General features: G+C 45.3%; 1 pseudogene; it reads right to left on the bottom strand.

Annotated features, from left to right (window-relative positions):
* Nucleotides 1-1961: 1961 nt before the first annotated feature.
* On the bottom strand, nucleotides 1962-3033 carry LOC142282756 (hydroxyacyl-coenzyme A dehydrogenase, mitochondrial pseudogene; annotated as a pseudogene).
* Between the last annotated feature and the right edge of the window lie 11270 nt (nucleotides 3034-14303).

Here is a 14303-nt window from a genome sequence, read left to right on the forward strand (position 1 = left end):
CCTTGGCAACACATCGGCATGGATTTCATCACGGACCTGCCAAAGTTGTCTGGTTGCACAGTGATCTGGGTGGTGGTGGACAGGTTCTCCAAGATTGTCCACTTCACACCACTTACCGAGTTACCTTCCGCCCCAGTTCTCGCTAAACTGTTCATCCAGCACATCTTCCGGCTACACGGCTTGCCTCTCCATATTGTGTTTGACAGAGAGGTCCAGTTCATTGCTCAGTTTTGGAGAGCAGTCTGCAAGATGATCGTTGTGAAATTGGACTTCTTTTCTGCCTATCATCCTCAGTCCAATGGTCAAGCAGAATGCATTAACCAAGTCCTGAATTCTATCTTCGCCACTTCGTGGACGAACACCCCAGCAACTGGGTCAAACTCCTTCCATGGGCCAAGTTTTCTTATTATAACAATCGCGAAAGTGAGTCCCTCCGTCAAGTCCTTCCGTTCCAGGTGGTTTATAGATAGCAAACCAAAGTTCCGTGTCCTGTGACGTGTTCTTCGGGCACCCTGCAGCTGATGACCTTGTGAGGTCCTTCTCCGACATCTGGGCTGAGGCTAAGTCTGCTCTGGAACGTTCCTCTGTCCATATGAAGAGACACACTGACAAGAGACGTCTAGATGCTCCTTCCTTTCATCCCGAAGACAAGGTCTGGCTCTCATCCAAGTATATCCACCTGAAGATGCTGTCATACAAGTTGGGTCCCCGCTTTATTGGTCCCTTCGAGGTGCTCCAATGGATCAATGAGTTGTCCTACAAGTTGAAGCTGCCATCTATGCTTTGCAGCCCGAACTTTTTCCATGTGTCCCTCCTCAAGCCAGTTGTTCTAAGCCGGTTCCACAGGAATCCTGGTGCCCCGCCTCCTCCGGTCTGTCAGGAAGACGTCTATGAGGTAAAAACCATCCTTGCGGCTAAGGAAGTCCGAGGTAAAACCTACCACCTAGTAGATTGGAAGGGGTTTGGTCCTGAGGATAGGTCGTGGGAACCTGCGGAGAATGTTAATGCCCCTCTTCTCCTGAAGAGATTCCTGATGAGGGGTGGGGCTTCGGAGGGGCGGGGGGGATAGATAAGGCCCGTCCCCGCCAGGTCCAGAGGGTGGCACTCTTCCTCTCACCTGCCCAGTCCCAGCGTGGTCCCCACGCGCACTCCCGCTCCCAGCCTCCGGCGGCATCCTTCCTCTTAGGCCCCCTTCACACGTCAGTGATTCTAGTACGTTTGTGTTTTTTTTTTTTATACGTACCAGAATCATTGACATACGCAGACACATCAATGGGTCTGCTCACACATCAGTGATTTTTCACTGAACGTGTCTCTGTGCAGTGTACACGCGTGTCCGTGATTCTGTACGGAGACAAGTCCGTTTTTTCTGGCATCACTGATGACCCACGGACCACACTATGGTGTGATCCGTGTGTGATCAGTGAAACACGTACCAGAAAAACACTGACATATCAAATAATAAACATTTTCCACTCACCTTGCCAGCGACGCGCTGTGCAGCCTCTGCTCTCTGCAGCGCCTGCCCCGCTCATGAATATTCATTATAGCAGGAACAGCTGACCAGGAAGTAGCTGCAGAGAGCGGTGGGCGGACGCTGCAGAGTCGAGGAGTTCAGCACCATGGACAGCAGGAGCGAAGGCAGGTGAGTAACGTCCATATGCAATCACGGATTGCACATGAACAACCCACGTGTGCCATGAATCACGGAACACGGAGGGACATGTGCATGTTTTACACGTCAGTGAAGAACGTCAGTGTTTTTCACTGACATGTGAAACAGGCCTTACCTGTCCCTCGGCTCTGCAGGTTCTGCTACTGATTTGGGTTCTGCTGGGGTCCGCTCTCACTCCCGGGTCGTGCGCTCTGCTCCTGGGTCTGCTGCAGCTTCTTCCTGCTTGCAGGCCACATGCAGGTCTGCAGTAAGTGATCTTAGGCTGCGCGTGAGGCCACACCCCCTTTCTTAACGTGATAGAATCCCATTATCTGGAAGTGACCTCAGAGGTCACTTGTTACCTAAAAGGTATATAAGTTCACCATTCCTAACCTTTGTCTCATCCTAGTGCCATACCTGCTGTGGACGCCACACCTGTGTCATTCCTGCGGAGGACGCCACACCTGTGCCAGGCCAACCATCTGTCTTTATAAAATCCTTCTCCAGTCTTCTTTCCAAGCTTATTTAGCAATTCACTGGGGGCAAAAAGGGAGTTTGCAGGTTCCATCTGGTACCAAACATCAATGGCTTATTTACTAGTGTCAAGACCAACATAATCCAAAAGCTCAAAAGGACCCATTGGGTAACGGGCTTCCAATTTCATTGCAACATCCATGTCTTAGATGCATGACCTCTTTCATGAAGAAGCACGAATTCCATTAGGTATGGTACCAGAAGACGGTTAACAATGAACACTGGGGTGTCCTTACATGATACCGGCATCTTTCCTAGTGCTTTACTGAAGTCCATGAGAGAGTCAGAAGTCGTTTGGCTAGTCACTGGTGTCTTAATGACCTCCACCAGCTTCATCATTGGTACTGGATTAAAGAAATGCAGCCCTCCGAACTGATCCTGCCTAGTTGTGGAATTGGCTATGTCAAGAAGAATGTGTTGCTGGCAAATATGGTGTGTTCTGGTGCAAATTTGTCCAGTATCTTGATTAGTGCGTTTTTCACTTCCAAGTTTTCTATTATGGCTTCCACCACCAGATCAGTGCTGTGCACCACGGCCGCTGGGTCTGTGCTTCTGCTGAAGTTAGAGAGGGTTTTGCTGATGAACTCTGCAGCTGCCTCAGGCTTGTCCAACATCTTCTTAGTGACCCTTTTCAAGTTGTCTTCAATTCATTTGGCAAACTTTTTCAAGATGTCATCAGTCTGGTCCACTAAAACAAAAGTGTGTCTGGTTGCTGCAGTTACCTGCGCTATCCTGGCACCCATCAGGCCTCCTCCAATCACAGTCACGTGTTTGATAGTCAGCTTCTTCGCGGTGGCGCTGGAGGTCATACAATTCGCTATGAGCCACCAGCAAGAGGAGGCCATGTCTGCTTGTACTGCTGGGAGCTGAAGGACATGCGAGTGATGTCAGCACAGCGCGCCGTGATGATTTAGTCGCACAACTTTTTTCACAAAGTGAAAGTCAAAGTGATTGATTTCTGTCAGAATTCTGGCATAATTGCTTTGAAGAATCAGGTTCTAGGTGTCAAATCTCCTTCTGAAGGTGTCTCCATTCCTCCCAGGGTAGTTTGCCAGTAGTTCACATTCTCCACAGCAATAATTTTATTAGATATTTTTTGGTAGTTTAACAATGTGGTGTTTCAGTGTGCGGCTGTAACTCTTTTTTTTTCTATTATTCAGCTATCTACACACACACACACACACACACACACACACACACACACACACACACACCAGCCTGTCACCTCTTCAGCTTTATACTCCTGCAATTAAGAGAAATTTGGTCACATAACGTGATGTCAAAAAGGTTCTTAAGCATTCCTATAATCGACATATAAACACTGGGGCCGCTAGAAGAATGGGGGCGCTGTGAAATTGCCCAGTTTGCTCTCCCTTTCCCCCAATGCCAGTCCTGCATGCCAGCCTATCTTCTGTTCAATTCTTTTAGACTCCTGCAATTAAGAGACCATTGGTTACATCATGTCACATGACTTCATCAAAGGTCCTTAAACAATCAACCTTAGAATACAACTGATGGGGTCCTTAAGAAAGTGGGTTCCTGAGAAATTGCGCAGTTTGACTCCTCCCAACGCTGGCCCTGACTGTAACTAGCACATATTTTTAGGAAAACAGGGTATTCATGAACCTTCTGCAGGCCTTTGAGTTTCCTTCACAACAACATAGAGAAGACACTAGAAATAAACAGCAGAAGAAGCAGAAGCAAAGAAAATACAGCCTAAAAAAACAAGAGCAGAAAACCTAAAAATGTAATCACAAAATGAGTGCAGAAAGTACATGAGTAGATATCTCTTACTGGATAGAGCTGGAGGAAACACATCCTGAGGAACATCGGGATCTTCTTGTTTACAGTCCTGTGGGAGAAGAGGACGGGGACATCTCTCTGGTGTTGTCCTCTTACTGGATAGAACTGGAGGAGACACATACAGGGACTGAATTCATTCCTTACATACAGATAATTATAGGCCGTGTGTATTTAGTCCTGTCTATTACCTGGTGATGTGAGGGGCTGGGGAACCTCCATCATGACGTCCTTGTACAGATCTTTGTGTCCTTCTAAATACTCCCACTCCTCCATGGAGAAATAGACGGTGACGTCCTGACACCTTATAGGAACCTGACACACACAATGATACCGTCACCCCCGATCCCTTCATAGCGTTACTGTATAATGTCCCAGCATTCCCAGCAGTGTCACCTCTCCAGTCAGCAGCTCAATCATCTTGTAGGTGAGTTCTAGGATCTTCTGGTCATTGATGTCCTCATGTATCGGGGGGTGAGGTGGAGGCCCCGTGATTGGGCTCAGGGGTCTTCCCCATTCCTCAGACACAGGGGCCTGACAGCGCTCACTAGAGGTCTTCTTCACTACTGTGTAATCCTGGTTATGGAGAGACACAGTAATAAATCTCACTCCAGACATTTCCAGAGTCCTCACCTCTCCAGTTCTGTCCATCTGTTATTCCCATAGATAAGAATGATGTAATGTGACGTCATCAGAATCTCTCACCTCTCCAGTAAGCCGGAAGAGGATCTCTAGGGTGAGGTGTAATATCCTCTCCGCCATCTTGTCCCTGTCCATATCCATCCTTCACGGGGCAATCAGGAGAATTCTCTTCTATAGAAGATCTCCACTGAGAGGATCCGATATTATAAGGACCTGAATGGGAAGGAGCCCATATGGAAAATTAATATAATAAGATAAGGGAGTTGAGATATCATTTGAGTAGTAAACATGAAATGTGCTATGTAAATAGTACAACTGTAAAAGTAGCACATTATTTTTTATAAAAAAACACAATCCTTTATACGGCAATGTGAGCGGAGAAAAATAAAAGAGCAATTGCTCCCGTAATAAGAGTAGGGAAATAAAAACAGGGCAATGGAATTAGGATTTGATGTATTCTTGTCTCTAACGGAAGAAGAGGGGCCACACATGGCGTACGGATCTGTGCACTCACTGACGCGCAATTTACCGCCCATTTCTTGTTCGAAGGCAGCAAAATAGTGAAAATTATCCCAATTACAAAATGTGTTCACATTATATTTCACTCCGAGACTAGAAAAATTATGTAAATAAAAAAGTTTAGATATTCTAAACTGGTTTCGGAGCTCGTAGACTTTACATGTCCGGGCCATCTCACTCCTACTCTGCAGTGATGTTCTACAATATCATTATATAGCAATGCATCTATGCGCAAACATGTAGCAACGGAGAGGAAATCCGTCCATCTCTACATAAGGAACAGACGGTTTATTACTGCCTCTGCCTTCTCTGTCACTGTATACATAGCTCTGCGGTGCAAAGCAGTGGGAACAGCGAGAGACCTGACAGCAACACAAATCTCTGTGTGAGAGCCCATCCACCATCGGTACTTGCCAACTGTAATTGTTTGGGGTCTGGTCTGGGGGGCGTCTGATTTCTTTTGAGGGTGTCCACTTTCTTTTGGGGGTGACTGCTTTGTTTCATAAGAGTCCTGCTGCATTCTATACATTTTTTAGATCCTTGGACAGTTCCCTATGGAACTACAACTAGGGCTTATATTTGGAGTAGGGCATATATTTAAGTATAATCAAAAAATCCCCAATAATCCTACTAGGGCTTATTTTCAGGGTTTCAAGGAAACAGGGTAGAAAGAGCTGACGGTGCTTCCTCCTCCATACACAGAGGATATGTGATCACTGCTGAGTCATTATATCAGCCCCAGTTACAAGGGAAGGAAAATGAAAATAAAAATACTTAAATAGAGAACTAACCCCCTCCCCCCGAATGCGTGACATATAGGAAAATACCACTGTCAATCCACATCTGTGTTATTAGCCCTGACCAGATAAAAACAGCCAAATATACAAAATAATAAGTGTTACAAAATAGCTAAGAAATATTTACATGTGGCCATAAACATAATATAACAGTGTCCGGCTTTCAGTCATAGGAATGGCATGAATGTGGTTTTAGTCCCCGCTCAGTATACAGTGATCAGTTGTTGTATACGCGCTCTCAGCACTGACTGACAGCAGGTTCTAATGCTGAGCGGCTGTCAGTCGCTGCGGGGGCAGGGAATATATGAGGTAATAACAGACATTTCCCTTATTTTCCCACCAGTATCGCTCGACATCAGCAATAAAAACCCGATGCTGAAGTTGGTTTCTTATTGATCGAGTTTCTTATTTGGGGCTGAGGTTGGTTTCTTAATTGGATTTTTTTTTTATTTTTTTTTTTTTAAATAGGGGGGCTTTTTTTTCTTTTATTTCAAATAAAGGATTTTTTGGGTGTCTGTTTATTTACTTTCACTTACAGATTACTGATGAGTGTGTATCATAGATGCCTGCTATCTCTAATCTAGCGCTCAGTGGCAGCTGTGGACTGCCATTAACTCCTTATTACCCTGATTGCCACTGCACCAGGGCAATAGGAAGAACCGCGTCCAGCACCAGAATTGGAGAATCTTATCGATGTGCCACTTCTGGGGCGGCTGTGGGCTGTTATTGTTAGGATGGAAAGGGCCAAATAACGATGGCCCTTCCCACCCTAATACTATCAGCCCCCAGTTGTCTGCTGTACCTTGGCTGATTTTAGAAAATGGGAGGGGGGCCCACGTCATCTTTTTTTTATAATAAATCAAATAATTAAAAAAAAAAAAAAAAAACGCTTAGGATCTCCTCTATTTTTAGTTTAAGTTTTATTATAATTTTACACAAAAAGTAACATCAACATCAACATTGCAAATCAATTTATCAGTATATGGAGTAATTATATTGAGAAGGCATGTACAGTCATGGCCAAAAGTTTTGAGAATGACACCAAAATTATATTTTCACATCATCTTTTGCCCTCTGGTTTTTAATTGTGTTTGTCTGATGTTTACATCACATACAGAAATATAATTGCAATCATATTGTGAGTACCAAAAGTTTATATTGACAGTTAGAATGAGTTAATGCAGCAAGTCAATATTTGCAGTGTTGACCCTTCTTCTTCAGGACCTCTGCAATTCTCCCTGGCATGCTCTCAATCAACTTCTGGACCAAATCCTGACGGATCGCTGTCCATTCTTGCATAAGCAATGCTTGCATTTTGACAGTATTTGTTGGTTTTTGTTTGTCCACCCGTCTCTTGATGATTGCCCACAAGTTCTCAATGGGATTAAGATCTGGGGAGTTTCCAGGCCATGGACCCAAAATCTCAATGTTTTGTTCCATGAGCCATTTAGTGATCACCTTTGCATTATGGCAAGGTGCTCCATCATGCTGGAAAAGGCATTGCTGGGCGCCAAACTGCTCTTGGACAGTTGGGAGAAGTTGCTCTTGGAGGACATTCTGGTACCATTCTTTATTCATGGCTGTGTTTTTAGGCAAGACTGTGAGTGAGCCGATTCCCTTGGCTGAGAAGCAACCCCACACATGAATGGTTTCAGGATGCTTAACAGTTGGCATGAGACAAGACTGGTGGTAGCGCTCACCTCTTCTTCTCCTAATAAGCGGTTTTCCAGATGTCCCAAACAATCGAAAAGGGGATTCATCTGAGAAAATGACTTTACCCCAGTCCTCAGCAGTCCACTCCCTGTACCTTTTGTAGAATATCAGTCGGTCCCTGATGTTTTTTCTGGAGAGAAGTGGCTTCTTTGCTGCCCTCCTTGAAACCAGGCCTTGCTCAAAGAGTCTCCGCCTCATAGTGCGTGCAGAAGCACTCACACCAGCCTGTTGCCATTGCTGAGCTAGCTCGGCACTGCTGGTAGTCCGATCCTGCAGCTGAAACAGTTTTAAGATACGGTCCTGGCGTTTGCTGGTCCTTCTTGGGCGCCCTGGAGCCTTTTTGGCAACAATGCAAGCTCTCTCCTTGAAGTTCTTGATAATGCGATAGATTATTGGTGCTATCTTTGTAGCTGCGATACTCTTCCATGTTAGGCCATTTTTGTGCACAGCAATGATGGCTGCACGTGTTTCTTTAGAGATAACCATAGTTAACTGAAGAGAAACAATGATACTAAGCACCAGCCTCCTATTAAAGTGTCCAGTGGTGTCATTCTTACTTAATCATGACTGATTGATCGCCAGCCCTGTCCTCATCAACACCCACACCTGTGTTAATGGAACAATCACTAAAACAATGTTAGCTGCTCCTTTTAAGGCAGGAATGCAATGATGTTGAAATGTGTTTTGGAGATTAAAGTTCATTTTCTTAGCCAATATTGAGTTTGCAAGTAATTGCTGTTAAGCTGATCACTCTTTATGACATTCTGGAGTATATGCAAATTGCCTTTAGAAAAACTTAAGCAGTAGACTTTGTAAAAATTAATATTTGTAGCATTCTCAAAACTTTTGGCCATGACTGTAATTACAAAAAGATAAGTCTAATTTATATCCCAACAGTTAACATAAATAAACATCTCCTCCGTGGAAGCTCAGGAGGTTTTAAGATGGTGAGTAGGCTAGTAAGATTGTTAGAGAATAGTCAGCCAAAATATGCTGAGCAGCCATGTTGTACCTAACAGCCATCTTAGACAGACTTGAGCAAACTAACTTTGCAGCTAATGAGATGCATTGGCTAGAGTTCTCCCCCCAGAGAGGAGAAAGAGATGATATCAGTGTTATTAGCAAGTATAAGAAAAAGTTCAAAAAGGTTGATTTGTATAGAAGAATACAATTGCGTCAGTTGATAGATGGTGATGTGTAGTCATGAATAGCAGGTATATTGAATTGATAAAGACACAAAGTTGTCAATAGAGTTGTCAGTGTTTGCAGAGTTATGTGAAGTAGAGGCGCCTTCAGGGATCAGAGATGTCAGCCATGACAACATTACTGAATTAATTAAAAGTATCATGGAGGCCCATAGGAATCCAATAGTGTTTACCACAATGCTCGTAAATAATGTCATGATGTATCATTATATTCTTTGTTCTCTAATGTGTACGCCTTTCTCTGCAGTATGAGCTTTCCTTTGTCTAACATGTATAAAAGCTCCCACACGTCTTTCGGGGGCCACTTCTTCTTCATCTGTTGCTAATTCTGCTGTTCTGCAAGACACCTGCGTGTGTCTTCCTGCCGCTAACCTGTCTTATGTGCTCTGTTGCTATCTCGGAATAAAACTTCAGTCTTTGCTTGGAACGGATTGTCTACAACGTCTTCTTAGCTCTCGAGGTCTACGGACATTTTTCTTTCAAGTGGCGAGCTCAGCTAAGGAGGAGAAGCCAGGACGGTGGCTGCCTCCAAGAAGAACCTAGAAAGAATTTGTGGACGAGAGCTAAGGACTGGAAGGGAAAAAGAAGAAAAAAGCGTTGCGCAACGTGGAAGTCACTCAAAGGAAGCCAGCCTGAAGAGAACCACTCACGAGTGCATCCCAGTCTGCCTGATTGTTTTTTTTATTTATTATAAGAGACTAAGGACTATAGAGATTTATGTTTAACTAAGAGAAACCTCTTTGTGAGTTTATCTACAAGGACGTGGAGAACTGTTTTTGTGCCACGGTAGCAAAGAGGCTTTAAAAGACGGAGGGATACGCCTGGCAAGCGTAGTGAGTGAGGCTGGAAAGCAACTACATCTCACTTGGTCGACTCAAGCCGGCACACGGGTCTTCCATACAGAGAGGTGTGAGTATCTAACTCTTGCTTGAATCGCATTGGTTGATACTAGAGCAGACTAAAAACTAGTCCTTGTAGACCACTGAACTGATATGGAGTGGTTAAAAAGACAGGCAGAAAGGCACGCTGACACACCCCAGGTGGAAGGGGTTAATACAGAAGTTACATCGTTAAAAAGGATGCACTGGTTTGTGCAAGAGAATAGAGAATTAGACAGAAAGAAGATGCTAGTTAGGGAAGGGTGCCGAGTAGCGGCTTTGTGTAAGACAGTGATGGCTTTTGATCAGACAATTGGACAACAGCCTCAGAGACAGCATATTAGTGGGGTCATGTGGAATAGAATAGTGTATGGGGAGAGAGAAGTGTGGCACCCTGGACAAGCCAGGTCGTCACAGGTACTGCAACAACACACCCCACACCCCGAGATAGGCACAACAGCCACACACACAAATCCTTGTTGCATCCCTCCAAGGGCTGATGTCCACACCAGGTGGGGTGGAGCCAGGCGGTTGGCCCCACCCACTGAGGAGTTCACAGTCCTGGAGGCGGGAAAGGAAGTCAGTGAAGTTTTGGAGAGTGAAAGAGTGAGGAGTAAAGTGGTAGAAGAGGAGTAAGAGCAAACTGACCGTGTCCGGGTACGTGGCCCGGGCACCTAGAGCAAGGTTGGCAGACAGTGGTGGCCGTCTGCAGGAGAGGCCGATCAACGCTGAACCGTAGGACCGGGGTCGGGCGGTGGCCCGCCGGTACCGAACCGGGGAGAGAAGAGAAGCCAGCACAAATCGGCAGGGCCTGCGGACCCCGACCAGGCTTGGAGTCGCCGTTAAACAGGTCAAATCCGTTAGTGACCGGAACCCCAGGGGTTTCCAAACAGCCAAGACCCGACTGAAGGCAACCGTCCAACCGAAAGCAGGGAAATACAGCCACCGCCAGGACTAGAATTCCCAGGGCCAGAGCCTGCGGGCAAAAGGGGCTCCTCTGGCAAATACACACGCTGGGGAGCGGGTTACCGGTGGGAAGCCATCGGGACCGAAGATACACAACAGGTGCAGGGAAAGGCAGCCACCACCACCCGTCCGGGAGTGACTACCGCAGCCGGCTGCGGGACCCGTCCATCCAGCCGTTTGTTTTACCGGAGACTCTGTATCCATCATTGGCTGAGTGAGTACCACCGTGCCGTCCAGCACCTCGCCAACCTCTGCCTTCCCCGACTCCTTACCGGGCCCCGGGACAACCAACCCCCTACCCACGGAGGGGAAAAACCCCATCCAAGCTGCTCCCCGCCATCGCTCCCGGGATCCCCGTTACTAGCAGCGGTGGTGTCCAACCTCACCACAAACCGTGGGTGGCGTCACGGACCATACCCTCCAACCCCAAACCACCCCTTTCACTCACGGGCGAGGAGCGCCGCTCGAGTCCCCGGATGCGGCTCACCGCTCGAGCCACCGAGCAGCGGCAAGCAAGCAGCAGCGCCAGACCCGAGCGTGGTGAGCGCAGCGCCCTCCCCGCCCGCGACAGAAGCGCAGTTGAATGAGACATTAAAGCAAGCAGAGGTAGCACAAAGGGAGGGGTATGAGCTCCTAGACCTGCATGCAGTGATGAAAGAGTCAAGAGGACAAACCTAATGCCACTTCTACCCCTAAAATAGCTCCCGGCCAGGCATCCCTGATACATCTTAAATTTATTAAAAACCTGCCCAATTGGGATGAAAGTAAAGGGGTGTTCCAAACCAATGTTCTTGGTTTTGAATCATGGTTGAATAAGTTTCAAATTGAGTCCACAGAGGATGCTACCCGATACTTTCTGTCCTTTGTTCCTCCTGAATTTATGTTCCACTACAAATTACAAGAAGGAAGAGGGATTCATTATGACCTTACAGATTCTCAGGGGAGGATGAAGTTAGTGATCTCCCAAAAGCTAGGAGGGAGAAAGCCTACTCCAGGATTGTTAGAGTCCTTTAAAATTAAAAAAGGGGATGAGCTTAGAGTTGAAACAATTAAGTGGGTTGCAGCGTAGTGTTTGACAAGTCATTGAGTAGCATCGATCAAGGGGATAGGAATGCGATGATGGAACAGTTTGGGAAGAAAGTACCCTTGGACAGGGCTTTCAAGTTAAGAGTTTTGAATAATGTTGAATCTATTGAGGATGTGGTTGAAACCTTGTTAACCAATGTGAAATCTACCACTTTGATAGGATTTGAAGGCTCCTGTATACAAGCAAAAAAGAGTTGCCCAGTGAACCTGAAATTTCAGGACACAGGGGGATCGAAGCAAAGGGGCCTTCGATGTGCTTTTTGGGTAAATTCACAGGTGAACTCCACTATTTTGGGAACTGATGTACTAGGAGAAATGGGAATTGTTGTTGATTTATGTAACCAAGTTCTGTGGCGTGACAAGAGAGCCACTGTTTGTTCTGTTATTGTGCCTGTGGAAGAAGAGCTGGAGAGTGGGTTGGAAAAACAGGGCGCGGTCGTGAATAGAAACTCCCTGTGCAACAGCCCCATCCTGCCTGTCAAAAAGACAGATGGTAGCTTTCGCATGGTTGTGGACCTGAGACTTGTAAATAAGTACACTCCATTAGCTGCTTACTTTGTTGCATCCGTCTCTGAAGTCATGTCGCAGCTGAGGAATGAATGTAAAGTGTTTTCATGTCTTGACATTGCAAACAGATTTTTCTCCGTACCCATTGTGAATTTTTCCAGGGAATTTATTGTGGATTTTGCTTGCCTTGCTAAACCACTATATGAGCTCCTAAAAGGTATTGAGAATGATTATGTCCAAATCATTATCGAAGCCCTACAGGCCTTTGACGGGTTAAAGCGGGCTCTCACTGCAGCCATGGCATTAATCAACCCTGATCCCTCCCAGCCCTTTTACATCCAAGCCTGCACAGGGGATGTATCCATCTCATCTGTGCTTTTGCAAGAATGGCCCAAAGAAAATTCTGAAATTGCAAGTCATTTACATGCCTTGGGTTTTTCCGCTCAGTTGTTAACGTGCGTGGAAAAGGGCTTCACTTTGTGCATGAAGCATGTACTGGCTGTTCACTGGACGATGAATCAAGTAAGACACATAGTCGGATCTGCTCCTTTGATTTTACCAGCGATTCTGCTGGCCATCCGTGCTGTGGCTTCCAAATCCACAGGAATTTCTCCTTTTGAATTAATGACGGGAAGACAGATGCCTGTTCATTTGCCAAGTGACCTTGTATCTCCTTGCCCAGAACAAGCTATAGTACAGAGGGATCAGTGGCACCAAAACCAACAATAGATTTAGCACCTTTAGCAGTATTTTGCTTTTCAGATGGCTAAAAGTTGTGTCGATCCTATTGAAAAATCCTTTCAATCCAAAAGTGTTACACAAGCTCACATCATAGTTAAAAACGTCAGATAGAACTCAAGTGATTGGCCCCACAGTTTTAGGAGTACATAGGTTTAGCAAGCAAAGAGACAAAGGTGTTAAAATTATTCACGTTGATCAATGCAAACTTCTTAATATTGGTAAGAACTGATACCTCACTTTTATTTTTCCCGCAGGTCCCTAACCATGGATCCGACAGAGTATCTGCAGGTGGTGTTTCACACTATACAGTGGGACTCTGATAGTGTGACAGAGGGAGAAGATCTGGAGATTCCAGAATTTGGGGAGGAAAGGAAAACATGGATCAGAATATTTAAGGACTCTTACAGGACTCATTACTTTGGGACTCATACTTTCATTATTTTTTTTGTTTTTTGTATGTTTTTGCAAGGGATGTGGGCCCTCCATGTATATGCTCAATCTGATCTCTTGAAAAAAACTGGCTTACAGGTGTATGAGTCAATGTGGTCTCTCGATAATCCTATCTATGGCAATTCACCCTTGGGTAGCTCAGTGCTGTAAGTTGTACTCTGGACAGAGTACAAAAGGGGGAGTTATTAGAGAATAGTCAGCCATAATGTGCTGAGCAGCCATGTTGTACCTAACAGCCATCTTAGGCAGACTTGAGCAAACTAACTTTGCAGCTAATGAGATGCATTGGCTAGAGTTCTCCCCCCAGAGAGGAGAAAGAGATGACATCAGTGTTATTAGCAAGTATAAGAAAAGGTCCAAAAAAGGTTAAATTGAATAGAAGAATACAATTGCGTCAGTTGATAGATGGTGATGTGTAGTCATGAATAGCAGATATATTACATAGTTACTTAGGTTGAAAAAAGACCTAGGTCCATCTAGTTCAACCTTATATTGAATTGATAAAGACACAAAGTTGTCAATAGAGTTGTCAGTGTGTGAAGAGTTATGTGATTAGAGGCGGCCTTCAGGGATCAGAGATGCCAGCCATGACAACATTTCTGAATTAATTAAAAGTATCATGGAGGCCCATAGGGATCTGATAAGTTTTTACTGCAATGCTCGTAAATAATGTCATGATTTATCATTATATTCTTTGTTCTCTAATGTGTACGCCTTTCTCTGCAGTATGAGCTTTCCTTTGTCTAACATGTATAAAAGCCCCCACACGTCTTTCAGGGGCCACTTCTTCTTCATCTGTTGCTAATTTTGC

Source organism: Anomaloglossus baeobatrachus, unplaced genomic scaffold (genome assembly GCF_048569485.1).
Source record: "Anomaloglossus baeobatrachus isolate aAnoBae1 unplaced genomic scaffold, aAnoBae1.hap1 Scaffold_52, whole genome shotgun sequence".
Taxonomy (NCBI): domain Eukaryota; kingdom Metazoa; phylum Chordata; class Amphibia; order Anura; family Aromobatidae; genus Anomaloglossus; species Anomaloglossus baeobatrachus.